The sequence below is a fragment of the Rhipicephalus sanguineus genome, chromosome 10 (assembly GCF_013339695.2).
Source record: "Rhipicephalus sanguineus isolate Rsan-2018 chromosome 10, BIME_Rsan_1.4, whole genome shotgun sequence".
Lineage (NCBI taxonomy): Eukaryota > Metazoa > Arthropoda > Arachnida > Ixodida > Ixodidae > Rhipicephalus > Rhipicephalus sanguineus.
Genome location: NC_051185.1, coordinates 146,782,121 through 146,793,393, shown reverse-complemented (window position 1 = coordinate 146,793,393; position 11,273 = coordinate 146,782,121). Strand labels below are relative to the sequence as shown.

Sequence of the window (11,273 nt, the reverse complement as noted above, 5' to 3'; positions counted from 1 at the left end):
TCTTTCTTCTTTACCCTTTCTTTTCTATTATGTCCCCTTTCCTCACCCCAAGTGCAGGGTAGCCAACCGAGCCAAAGCTTGGTTAACCTCCCTGCCTTTCCTCTTCGTATCTCTCTCTCTCTCTCAGGGCGAGCGGGGAACGCGGTCGTCAGGCGCGCGAGGGGGGGAGCGTAGGAGAGGAGAGAGAGAGGGAGGGGACGCGCATGCGCTGGCGCTCATCGCGGCCTTGCGCAGGAGAGGGGCGTTGCGAAGCAGCGTTTCGGCATGTCGAGCCCACGTTTCAGAGGGGGAGTGGAGAGGGGTAGAGGAGTAGGGGAGAGGGGGAGGAGGTTTGTGAAGAGGAGGTATGTGGAGAGGGTTTGCGCATGCGCAGTAAGGGTGGTCACGCCGCACACCACCACCGGTTTGAGCTCCGCTATAAGATGCTTCGCATGTAATAAACGTTGCGTACAAACGCGGCTGCTGCGGCCTTTGCACGGCGTGTGCTGGGCATGCCTCTGGCGGTCCTGGCTCTAAACTGCCTGAGAGCGAGAATAGCAGAGTAGTTTTTGTGGTATAACATGTTTCAATGCATAAGAATGTTCCTAAAAACTAAAACGATACCTTAAGAAAGGCTATGAACTCAGCTTCGGATAATGTCTCATTCATTCTCGAGACAGTGCTACTGAGGCTAGACACTCCGCCGCAGCGAAGTGAGTTTGGCGAACGCACTCGCCGGCAAGTGCGCTTTGCAGCGAGTGTCACTAAGCGTTCCCGTGGGACAGAGTGCAAATGACACTAGCAGTGAAATGCACTTCCTCAAAGTGCACTTAAGTTGCCCCGTGTGGCAGGGGTATTAGTGATATGGTTCAAGCAAAGATACATGCTAAACTTCACTTGAAACGCTATACGAAAAGGTCAAAACAAAGCAGTTAGATCTGAAAGTTTGTAGGAAGGACACGTTGACATAGTCGAGAAAGATATTTTTTTTATCTTGTACCCATGAGATATGCATCACTGAAACGTAAGTACGCCATATAGAGGACCATCGAGTAATACATCTGGATACCGCCAAGTCCACAAAGAAAAATGATGACAGGTTTAGCAGCGCGTACAGCTTCTACGCACAGGGCGCGTACCATGTAAAAAAAATGCGACAAAATATAAAAAGAATTGAGTCCGTCGAGCCGGATTCGAACCAGCGACCTATGGATGTCCGCTTCGGGATTCCCTCTACAGTCCACCGCTCTACCAACTGAGCTATCGACGGCACGAATTCATCGCACGGGCCGGCGCGGCCGGTCAGTGCGACACTCTGAGTGACCTAGAACTGCGTGAGAGTGGAGGTTTTGCTCTGAACTGGTTTGGTCGGGGGCAAGGACATCGGCTTGATGTCATATGAGCTGGATGTTGCTACGCGACTGGACGCTGTGCATTATATTCAGCATATAGGGTGTTCGTGTGACCGCATATTATGTGAACTATAGTCTTATATGGCTGGGCTGTATTTTGCGGTGTTTTTCGTGGCGCTATATAACAGCGCTAACATCTTTTGGACAACACATATAGCAATAATAAAAAAAGCTGGTTGGACGCCAGTGCTCGTCAGTGTTGTGTTATTTGGGGAAATTGATCGTTCTAAAAAAACAAACGGGAAGAACGTGTGCAGCATTCGCTCGTGTTAGGCTGCATCTGGGGTGGTGGCGGCGGCCCCGCAGCGGATAGCACACGGGTGACTTGCTAGCACGCTTTCCCAGTCTTCAATGATACCCTCTTAATTTACTTCCGGTTTTTACCTCTGGTTTGCATTTCCCACCCAGTTCTGCCTAGCTAAGCTAGGCCTCCGAGAGTGGTTCCGTCAGAAGTTACCGTCAACATCGTGGACATCATACCTCTGTTAAGGTTGGGTGAGAGTGAAAGTGAGTTTCAAGATTTGGCTGTACAGCAATGGTAATAAAAGTTATGGATACAAAATTTGCAAGGTATTTTAAAGGTAGACGCAGGTTGCATTAGAGCTCAAAATTAGTTTCAAGTAACGTTTAGTGTTTTTTAGTTTTTTTAAGTTTTACTAGATATGTACTTTTTCTTAAGATCTGACATTTGCAGGTAGCAAACCGGAAACTGCTTCTGGTTAACCTCCCTGTCTTTCCTTTCTTCCTCTTCTCTCTCTCTCTCCCTCTCTGACATTTGCAGAGCATTGAAATTTTGCAAAAAAGGTAGCTAGTAACGTTTTACAAAAGTGGAACTAAAATTGTGTGCCTACAGCAAAAGCTAGATTGCTATGTTTTTTTACGTCTCTCGAGTTATTAAAATCGCCACTGATGAATGGATTTCTTTATACTAAAAAAAACACATATGCACCTAGGCTACTGATTCTCCTTCCAGATATGTAAATGCCCCTAAATAACACATGTCAGAATTTCGGTTTGCTTAACCCCGATAGTTCCCGAGAAAATGAGCACAAACTTCAAAAATGATGCTTTGAGAAAAACGCAGAAATAACGTAGGGGTAAACGCGCATTTCCTATCAACGTGCCAAAAAAAGAAAGGACCAAAAATATCATTGAAACAATGAATGCCCAAGTGTGATAGTATTTTCTGAAAGATGAAGAAATGCTCTATCAGGTGATTGCAAAATCCTAAAATTGAATTTTTTGATCCAGGAAGTCTCACGCCACATTAAAGGAAGTGGGTGAAGGAAACTCGCGAAGACACGTCGCCTATATAGTGTTCATCGTAGCCTTGCGTAAAAGACGAGAATACAAGGAGCCTTCGCTTTATGCAGACTCCGAGCTTACGCCTTGAATATGCTGAAATTTGGTGCTTTTAACTACGAAGCTGTTTAAGCCGGCCGTTAAAACTTTTCGTATGAACAAAAAACTATCGTCATCGTGAACGGGTGTGAGTGCCAAAGAAATTGGGCAAATCGCACTACTCGCCGCCGGTCCACTAAAAGTGAGAACAACAGACGGCTGGCAACCACCAGTTAGGATTTCTAGACGGACGTAACCAGTAATTGAGAAAATCTTTAACAAACCGACGGGATTAACACAGTGATAATCACCGCGGCCGCGCGTTTCAGCTTTGTTGAAACACCTGTACGGAGGGCTTCGGCGGTACATACAACAAGATAATACTAGCGAACGGGAAAGGCAATGATGGCTGCGAGAAGACCCCGAAGCGATGGAAGCCCTACGCCAACGACGACGTGCCCGTAGATCTATGGGAGGTGCGAAGGTTCGGTTTCAGCGCGAGTTTAGGTCTCTGGAGTTTGGGCATACGTGTCGTGTCCGTGACTGTTTGTGGTTTAACTCGAACCTCTCTAGGCTGAGAAGCAACCTAAAAACAATCTAGCATCACCTAGCTAAAGCCTAGGAACAACCTAGAAACAAGCAGATTAGGCTTCAGAATCGTCTAGCTTCGCTGTTTCAAGCTTTGCGTGACTTAGTGCAAGCTTGGCCGTTTTTTTAGAAAGATGATTTAAAGAACTAACAGGAAGGGGACGAGCGCTGGCATCCATGCAGCTGCATTCTTTACGGCGGCAAACGAACGTTCTCTCTGCGACTGAACCGGTTCATTGCAAAACGCACGCACCTGCACTGTACTGTAGGTCAAGTTCATTCATCGCATGGCACTGACAAGCCGTACCAGCGCGTGCGTTTCATACGTGCCGTCGATAGCTCAGTTGGTAGAGCGATGGACTGTAGAGGCAAGCCCGACGTGGACATCCATAGGTCGCTGGTTCGAATCCGGCTCGACGGACTTACATTTTTCCTTTTTTCCTGACATGACACACTGCCTGTTTGCAGCAGTTGTAAGTGCTGATAACGCTGTAATGTTTTGCTATTTAGAACTGAGGAGTGCGGATCTATTCCCCACTGGAGCCAAAATGTTTATTAGCAGCAACCAATGTCGACTACACGTGTATATCTTCGAAGTGAATGTCCCGTTTTAAAAGAAAAGAAACTCTCATTGGCTGCCCACACATGAAACTGAGAAACTCGGAGCGAGTCGTACCAGTGTGCCTACACAAGATTATACGAATCGTGTGAACGAAAGGGGATCGCGCCCATGCAACGCTAGAGGCAGCAAGTAGGGTACATGTTTAAAAAAAAAACGCATACATGTTTTCGAGACAAGCAGAAGCATGTAAATTTCTCAAGAGGCATGCATGCGCTACCTGGCTCGCCTAATTTAAAAATTTAAGTTGGAATGCTTGCCAAGGGAACACAACTTGAACATCTGCAGTGTTCTTCATTGAATTGATCGGTTGGTTTCCTGCCATTGTAACCTTGTGCAACCCACACTGGGGTATGCGGGAGATGAATCGGGCGATACAATGACTTAGAAGTTTTTAGTGAACTACGCTAAGATTTTTTTGCTCACTAATCACTCAACTATGCAAGCGATGGACATTTGAGCCTTAGAGGGCCATACTTGTGAGTCGCTCAACATATAGGTCCTTCGCAACGCCTCATTGAAGATAACAGATCTTCAGCAACTTTTGGGACGTCATCTCTGGACCAAAATAAGGTTCACTCATCACCATCCTCATCGCTATGCATACGGATACATTCCGTTATTGCAAGAATTGCTCTTGTATCCAACCTACCTAAAAATAAACATGTCTGTTTGTTCTTTTAAGTGGGCATATATTTAATTGTCCAATAATATAAGGTTATACCTGAATCAATTATTATATATCACAGTAGTCACAAAGCTGCGGTCACTACCACTGGCAAATGATGGAAGCAAATACTTGCGCCTTTGTCTCACTATGAACGAAGGAAGGGAATTTTGAGCGCCCGTTTGTTTGACGCAACCTTGAAGGGCCCCTGAACCATCGAGAGGTCGAAATTTAGTTGTGGCGTTGCAGTTGCGCACGACTATAAAACGAACACGTGGCCGTGAGATTTTTTCGAAATGGTGTCTTAATTGCGAATGATACAAAGGAGGCCTTCCCTCGTTTCGCTCTTTCCTTCGCTATGCTCTGTTCGTCGTCTCGTCTCTCCTCCTGGCTGAGTGTTCCTCCTTGCCGTGTGAGGAGGAAGAGCAGCAAGCGCGCGTACCTGCGAGCGGACGAACAGCTGTTGTGGATGACGTGCAGACGACATGATGACGTCACGGTGAACGTTGGGGGGATGGGGAATGCCGAAAGGCCCGGAGAGGAGAATGGATTGTTTCTTGGAACTTGTGGGGCGCTCGCGGCTTGTAGCTCTGCCGCGTTTGGCATTGTTGATCGTGACGACATTCTGAACTCGATGCGCGCGTGCACTTGAAATGCTAAGAAAATTATCTCAGGTGGTCTAGGGGCCCTTTATTGACAACCCGCAGATTATGAAGCCAAGGATGGTATAGGGTACGTAATTGTACGGTTTATGTGTGTTGTACTAGTTGTGATATAGATGTGAAGAAAGTAAAGTGGACGAAAAGACAACTTGCCGCCGGCAGGGAGCGAACCTGCAGCCTTTGGATGTGTGACGTGTTAAAGCTTTGTTGGTCATCCAACTTAGCACAGTGGTATGGATCTTCATTTTTTTCCCTTGTAGTACATCTGAGGGCACAATAGGTCCCTTTATTTAGGGTTTTCTCTGCGCAAATTGTTGGTTATGTTCTGTCATATGTTTGATGATTGTAGAAAGCACATATTTTCAATGAAAACAATAAGGATGTGCAAGAGCGCGAATCAATAGCCAATCGCGTAATAAAACTATTAGGCCTGTTAAGGTGGTACTAGTGCCTAAATACATGGCTTGTTCGCGCTGCCAGGAACTGGACGAATTGACAAAGAAAAATACAGACACAGGGTCAAGCGCTATACCGGTACTCGTATTGCTTAGAAGGATGAAGAGAAACTGCCTTTATAAAAATGGTTAGTTGTTACTCCTTTAAAGCGTGGTAAACTGTCTGATCCGTTGAGCATAGCAAATGAATAAGCGAAAATAAAATTAAGCTTGTTACACGACATTCACCTCGAGAAATCCTTAGAAAAATCCAGCTCACATTTGAAACCATGCCCGTGTGATGAATTACTAAAATCACTGGGTCTTGTTCACATATGCTCCGAGGATTCATATATCAGTCATTAATGTTCATTATAAGACGTGAATATCCGTATGATGAAAACACATGCGGAACTGTCTGAGGTACTCGCATTTCACTTGTAAAAAGTTCTTGGAGGAAAACCCGCCGTTAGATTTTAACGGCTGAGGTATTGCGCTGCTAAGCTCGAGAGTATAGGGGCGCAATTCCCGGCCACGGCTTAAGCTTGGCGCAAACACACACACACACACACACACACACACACACACACACACACACACACACACACACACACACACACACACACACACACACACACACACACACACACACACAGCACCCATGTGCTTAGATTTAGGTGCCCGTTAAAGAATCCCAGTAGGCCGTAATTGATGCACAATTCGTGGCAGAGTGAATAAAACACCACAAGCACAAGAACGGAAGAAACGAGCGACACGACACTTTGCTCATATTGTGCCCCTGTGTGCGCTGTTTGATACCCTCTACTATGAACGACATCTACAAGCCCTCCTTGCAGTTTTTTTTTTTATTGCGATAGCAATTATATGAAACGTCACGGCTGGTTTAAAAAGAAAAATTCCGAAAAATTCTTCCGAAGCGCGGAATCGACCCAGGGACCTCTCGCGCCGCTGCGCGTGCGCTAACCATTACGCCACGAAACGCAGATCTCCAAGGTAGCTAACGGCGAGTGTTATACTATACACACCCTTTACCGCTGGCCGGACTCAGAGACCGCAGGCGCTTATAAGCGTTTCTTCATTACCAGCGAGATGGTGCGAGGAGCGAAACGGGCGCACTTAAGACTCGTCGGCCAGCTCGCTCGCTTCTTCTAATATTTTCGCAAGGAGAACCTTGCCCTTCCGCTGTCTGCTCGCGCGGTATAGTTGCTGCCGGGGGGCCGCTTTTCTTGCTATCCCATTCATTGCTTCGTCCTTGCGGCGAAACTGTGACCTTTTTTTATTGAAATAAATACGGAGTCCCCCCCACCCTCCCCACCCCGCTACGGCGTGTCACGTAATATTATTGCGTTGCACGTAAGGCTCAAGAACATGGAGGACAAGGCCATTTAGACAGAAGGAAGCAAATCTCAAACATAATCACATGTGTGTGTCCACGTGTTTCCCGTCTGTGTGTTTTATTGTGCCCCGAAGTTATCTTACATTTAGACGATAGGGACACTCTAACGTAGGCATACAATGGAAGACTCACACACAATTGTTGATTACAGCCGTATCCCTCAAATATATCGAAATACATAATTAAAGCCTTAGCAGCGCTTACAGTTCTCATGCTCAGACGGCGTGCCATGAATAGATTAGGTGAATATAAATTAAAAAAAAAATTACTAAAGTCCGTCGAGCCGGATTTGAACCAGCGACCTATGGATGACCGCATCGGGAATGCCACTACAGTCCACCGCTCTACCAACTGAGCTATCGACGGCTCGAATTCGACGCACTGAGAGGCACGGCTGGTCAGTGTCACCCGCTATATAACCTCGATCAACGCCTCCTCTATTTTTTTTTTTCGAAAAGATAGAGGAGGCTCTGCCTAAATCTGCGGCATAGCGGATGTGTGTGCGCATTGCAGTGAACTGGTACGGCCGTCGCAAGAGCATTTGTTTGCGCGCGATAAAATACTAGGCTAGATGGATGCCAGCGCCCAGCACACATCGATTCGTGCTAGTTGACTAAATTTTCGTTCTAAAAAAATTCTTTAAATTTTCGTTCTAAAACAACCGGCGTCCCGCAACGCTGATGCGGGACGCTGGTCAATTTTCGCATTTGATCAGGCATCTAAGGCTTTCACCTTAATAAATCAAGACAGTGGCAACAGACCAATCCCTCATCTAAATGAATAACGACACGTCGTGTTCTTCTGGCGTAGAAATATCTGCTCTACACGATAAGAGGAAGTTATGCTTACAATATTATGCTCTCGCGTCCCGAAATATATATGCTGGTCTGGCTTCTTCCCCTTTGTGTTCATTTTGCAATGGGGACGCATCAATAGAACAATTTTTTTTATCATGCAGCCGCTTCCATTTACCCAGGAAAAACACTGTGAAAGGAGCATTTGGTCAAATTTGATTGGCTTTCACTGCTTCAAATATTCTATCCTTGGGAGCTTCCTCATTGTCACATGGATGTCTGCTCCACTGCTGAAAAGTATTTGATTAAATCAGGGCGGTTTTAGTCTGAATTCGTAAATAAGCATACGTCCATTTTTTATAGAAATTTATTGGTTTCTTCGCCAAGCCCCCAAAGTGGGTGTGAGCCAGGAATGTAGGTCATCAACATCATCATCATCATCATCATATTCATCATCAACTCGCTGTACGTACATTCCAAGTTTGTGCGTTGGATTAGCGGCAGACTTCTTTTTATTGGCGATAGCCCCTCATCACACGCGAAAACTGACTGGCGTCAAGCGTCGGCGGGGTCAACACGAGTGATGCGAAAAATCGTCACGGGATGACGTCACCATATGACGTCATCACGACGTCACAGATTGCTTATATTTGTGACGTCATTGCGATGTGACTGTGACGTCACATCCCCGTGACGTCACATGATGACGCCATCACCTGACACCATCGCTTGATCAGGGGGGGGCGATCACGGAGGCAGTGCAAAACGAGGTAAGGCGCCTCCGATCCTGGAGGCAGTGCAGAAATACGTGAAATACGGAAAGCTTTCGGAGGGTGGCGGGGCAGGAAAAATACATCGACTAAGAAAAAAAAAAAAGAAGATTGATTTCGCCTTCGAGTCGTTTTAGGTGAGTGCGTAAGGGACCCTCTGAATATTTTTCTTTGAAAGGGCCATTTATGATAACCACAGCACATTGTCAAGTTGCGTTCTCGCGACGAGCGTGTGAATTTATATTGTGTGAGACAGGTCCCACATGCATACCTGTTGAAACCCTTGCATGACTGTTGCATGCAAGAAGCGGACGAGCTGGCGTGCATCCAACTGCACTTTTTTAAATGACACGCAAGGTGATATTCTTGCGACGACCGAACCGGTTCATTGCAAAGCACAAACACTTCCCGTTTTTCTAGGTCACTCAGCGCTTGGCACTGACCGGTCGTGCCGGCGCGAGCGTCGCGTTCGTGCCGTCGATAGCTCAGTTGGTAGAGCGGTGGACTGTAGAGGCATGCCTGACGCGGACATCCATAGGTCGCTGGTTCGAATCCGGCTCGACGGACTGATTTTTTTTATTCTTTCGTAGTATTTCCATTATGCGGCATGTATTGACAGAAGCTGTTACCGTTGCTAACGCTGATGAATATTTGTTCTATTTACACTTAAGGAACACAGATGCATTCCCCAAAGATGCAAAAAATATTTATTAGCAGCAGCCAATGTCAGCGACACTTGGAGGTATTCGAAGAGGATGCTCGGTTTTGAAATAGCATCAATTTTAATAGGCTACACCAGCAAGAAATTGAGATGTTCGGAGCGAGTCGTACAAGGGTGCCTACACCATCTCGTAGGAATCTTGAGCGATCGGAGATGGGGCCGATACAGTGATAGTAGCAGCTATACGACAAATGTGTGTTCGGGGCACATAAGAGACGCGCAGTGTTCTATAATGTTTCGGTTCTTACTTGCCAAATCCAGGATATGATTATGAGACATGGCGTAGTGGAGGGCTCCGGAAACTGGATTTCTTTAACATGCACTGACATCCCACACTACACAGGTCTTTGTAAGGTATTGAGGAGATGTATGGACATGCCACGGCGGTTATGGTGCTCGACTGCTGACCTGAAGATCGCGGGATCGAATCCCGGCCGCGGCGGCCGCATTTACTATGGAGGTGAAACTGCTTGAGGCCCGTGTACTTATATTCAAGTGCGCGTTAAAGAGCCCGAGGTGGTCAAAATTTCCGGAGCCTTCCACTACGGCGTCCCTCATGATCATATCGTGGTTTGGGGACGTTAAACCACAACAACTATTAAGAGATATGCATGTGCGACCTGACTGAAACAACTTATGCTCACGCATTCGCCTCGACAACACGGCGTCAGCATGTGCAGTGTTGGATGAGTTTGTTGGATGGCTTCCAGCAAGTGACATGTTGCAACCAACACTGGGGAATGCCGGCCATGATTCGCGCAATACAATGATTTAGAAGTTTTTTTAGTTCTTATAAGCAGCAAGAGCAGAGCGCAGCCGAGTTGTTGATCTGCACGCGGCACTTTCTGACGTCCCTGTGGCTGGTGGTTATAAAGGCCGAACTGACTGACGCGGTAATAGAACGTTTTTGTGTTCTGGACTTAAAAAAAGCAAGCGACTGGCATTTAAGCCTTAAGCGGCAACACGGAGATGAATCTTGAGCCACTCAACATAAAGGAGCTTCGAAATTGAAACTCAGTGTAGATGGCGGACGGTACAGCAACTTTTGCCATATCGCTATATGTACAGCGATCAGGGATCCAAAGGCGTCATCAAAAAAGTTTAGCATAACGACTAGTGTACACAATTACTCGTAATAACGGCGTCATATCGGTACAAATCTGGTCGGTAAAAGTAACGTTGCGCGTGATGACATTCTTCGAGTCGAAGTTACGCCGATAGACACGAACTGAGTACGGTGGACACGCAAGTACGTGCATTACTTAGCCCTAAATTTATGCTTTTGAATCCATGAGTACTGCGCACCTATACACTCCAATATTGCAATCCCTCTTTTTTCAAGTGCATCGAGAAGGAAACAACATTACTATCATGGCAAGACATATCATTTATTGAATGGCTAAGTTCCGCGCGAAACTGCTTCAGGCAACATGTCACTTTCTTAACATCTTCTTCCAGGCTTGCTTTACCAATTTGTGCCCAACTCCGTAAGAACATTATTTTTCTCGTAACATTTACATTTTTATTATATTTAGTCTTACGCTATGCGTATGCTGTAATGCCCAAACACCTCCTTTCTATGCGGATTTAAGGTAGCGAATATGACATCACTTGATTCACCTAAGGAATAACCATATGAGCGTGAAAACGTGATCGCCGCGCACGAATCGAACGAAATTTTTACTAAACAAACGCATCGTCATTGCGACTACTCAGTGCGTTAAAATGTGGCCGTTGAAACTGCACGTAGTTTCGTAATTACGGACAGTACAGCTGTTCTTTTTGTTTTTTAGGTCCGCTTCAACACCACACTTCAGCGATGGTTCCTCATGTGGGTCTGTGAGGGAGCTACCTGCAAAAAAGAAAAAA

General features: G+C 46.1%; 4 non-coding genes across 4 annotated transcripts; 2 read left to right on the top strand and 2 right to left on the bottom strand.

Moving 5' to 3' along the window:
• Positions 1 to 1,157: 1,157 nt before the first annotated feature.
• On the bottom strand, positions 1,158 to 1,249 carry Trnay-gua (transfer RNA tyrosine (anticodon GUA)). Its single transcript is given in 2 exon segments — positions 1,158 to 1,193; positions 1,213 to 1,249. It is a non-coding gene; the product is annotated as a tRNA-Tyr (tRNA).
• Positions 1,250 to 3,649: 2,400 nt separating this feature from the next.
• Trnay-gua (transfer RNA tyrosine (anticodon GUA)) lies at positions 3,650 to 3,741 on the top strand. Its single transcript is given in 2 exon segments — positions 3,650 to 3,686; positions 3,706 to 3,741. It is a non-coding gene; the product is annotated as a tRNA-Tyr (tRNA).
• A 3,652-nt stretch (positions 3,742 to 7,393) lies between these two features.
• Trnay-gua (transfer RNA tyrosine (anticodon GUA)) lies at positions 7,394 to 7,485 on the bottom strand. Its single transcript is given in 2 exon segments — positions 7,394 to 7,429; positions 7,449 to 7,485. It is a non-coding gene; the product is annotated as a tRNA-Tyr (tRNA).
• A 1,672-nt stretch (positions 7,486 to 9,157) lies between these two features.
• On the top strand, positions 9,158 to 9,249 carry Trnay-gua (transfer RNA tyrosine (anticodon GUA)). The gene is given in 2 exon segments: positions 9,158 to 9,194; positions 9,214 to 9,249. It is a non-coding gene; the product is annotated as a tRNA-Tyr (tRNA).
• Positions 9,250 to 11,273: the final 2,024 nt, after the last annotated feature.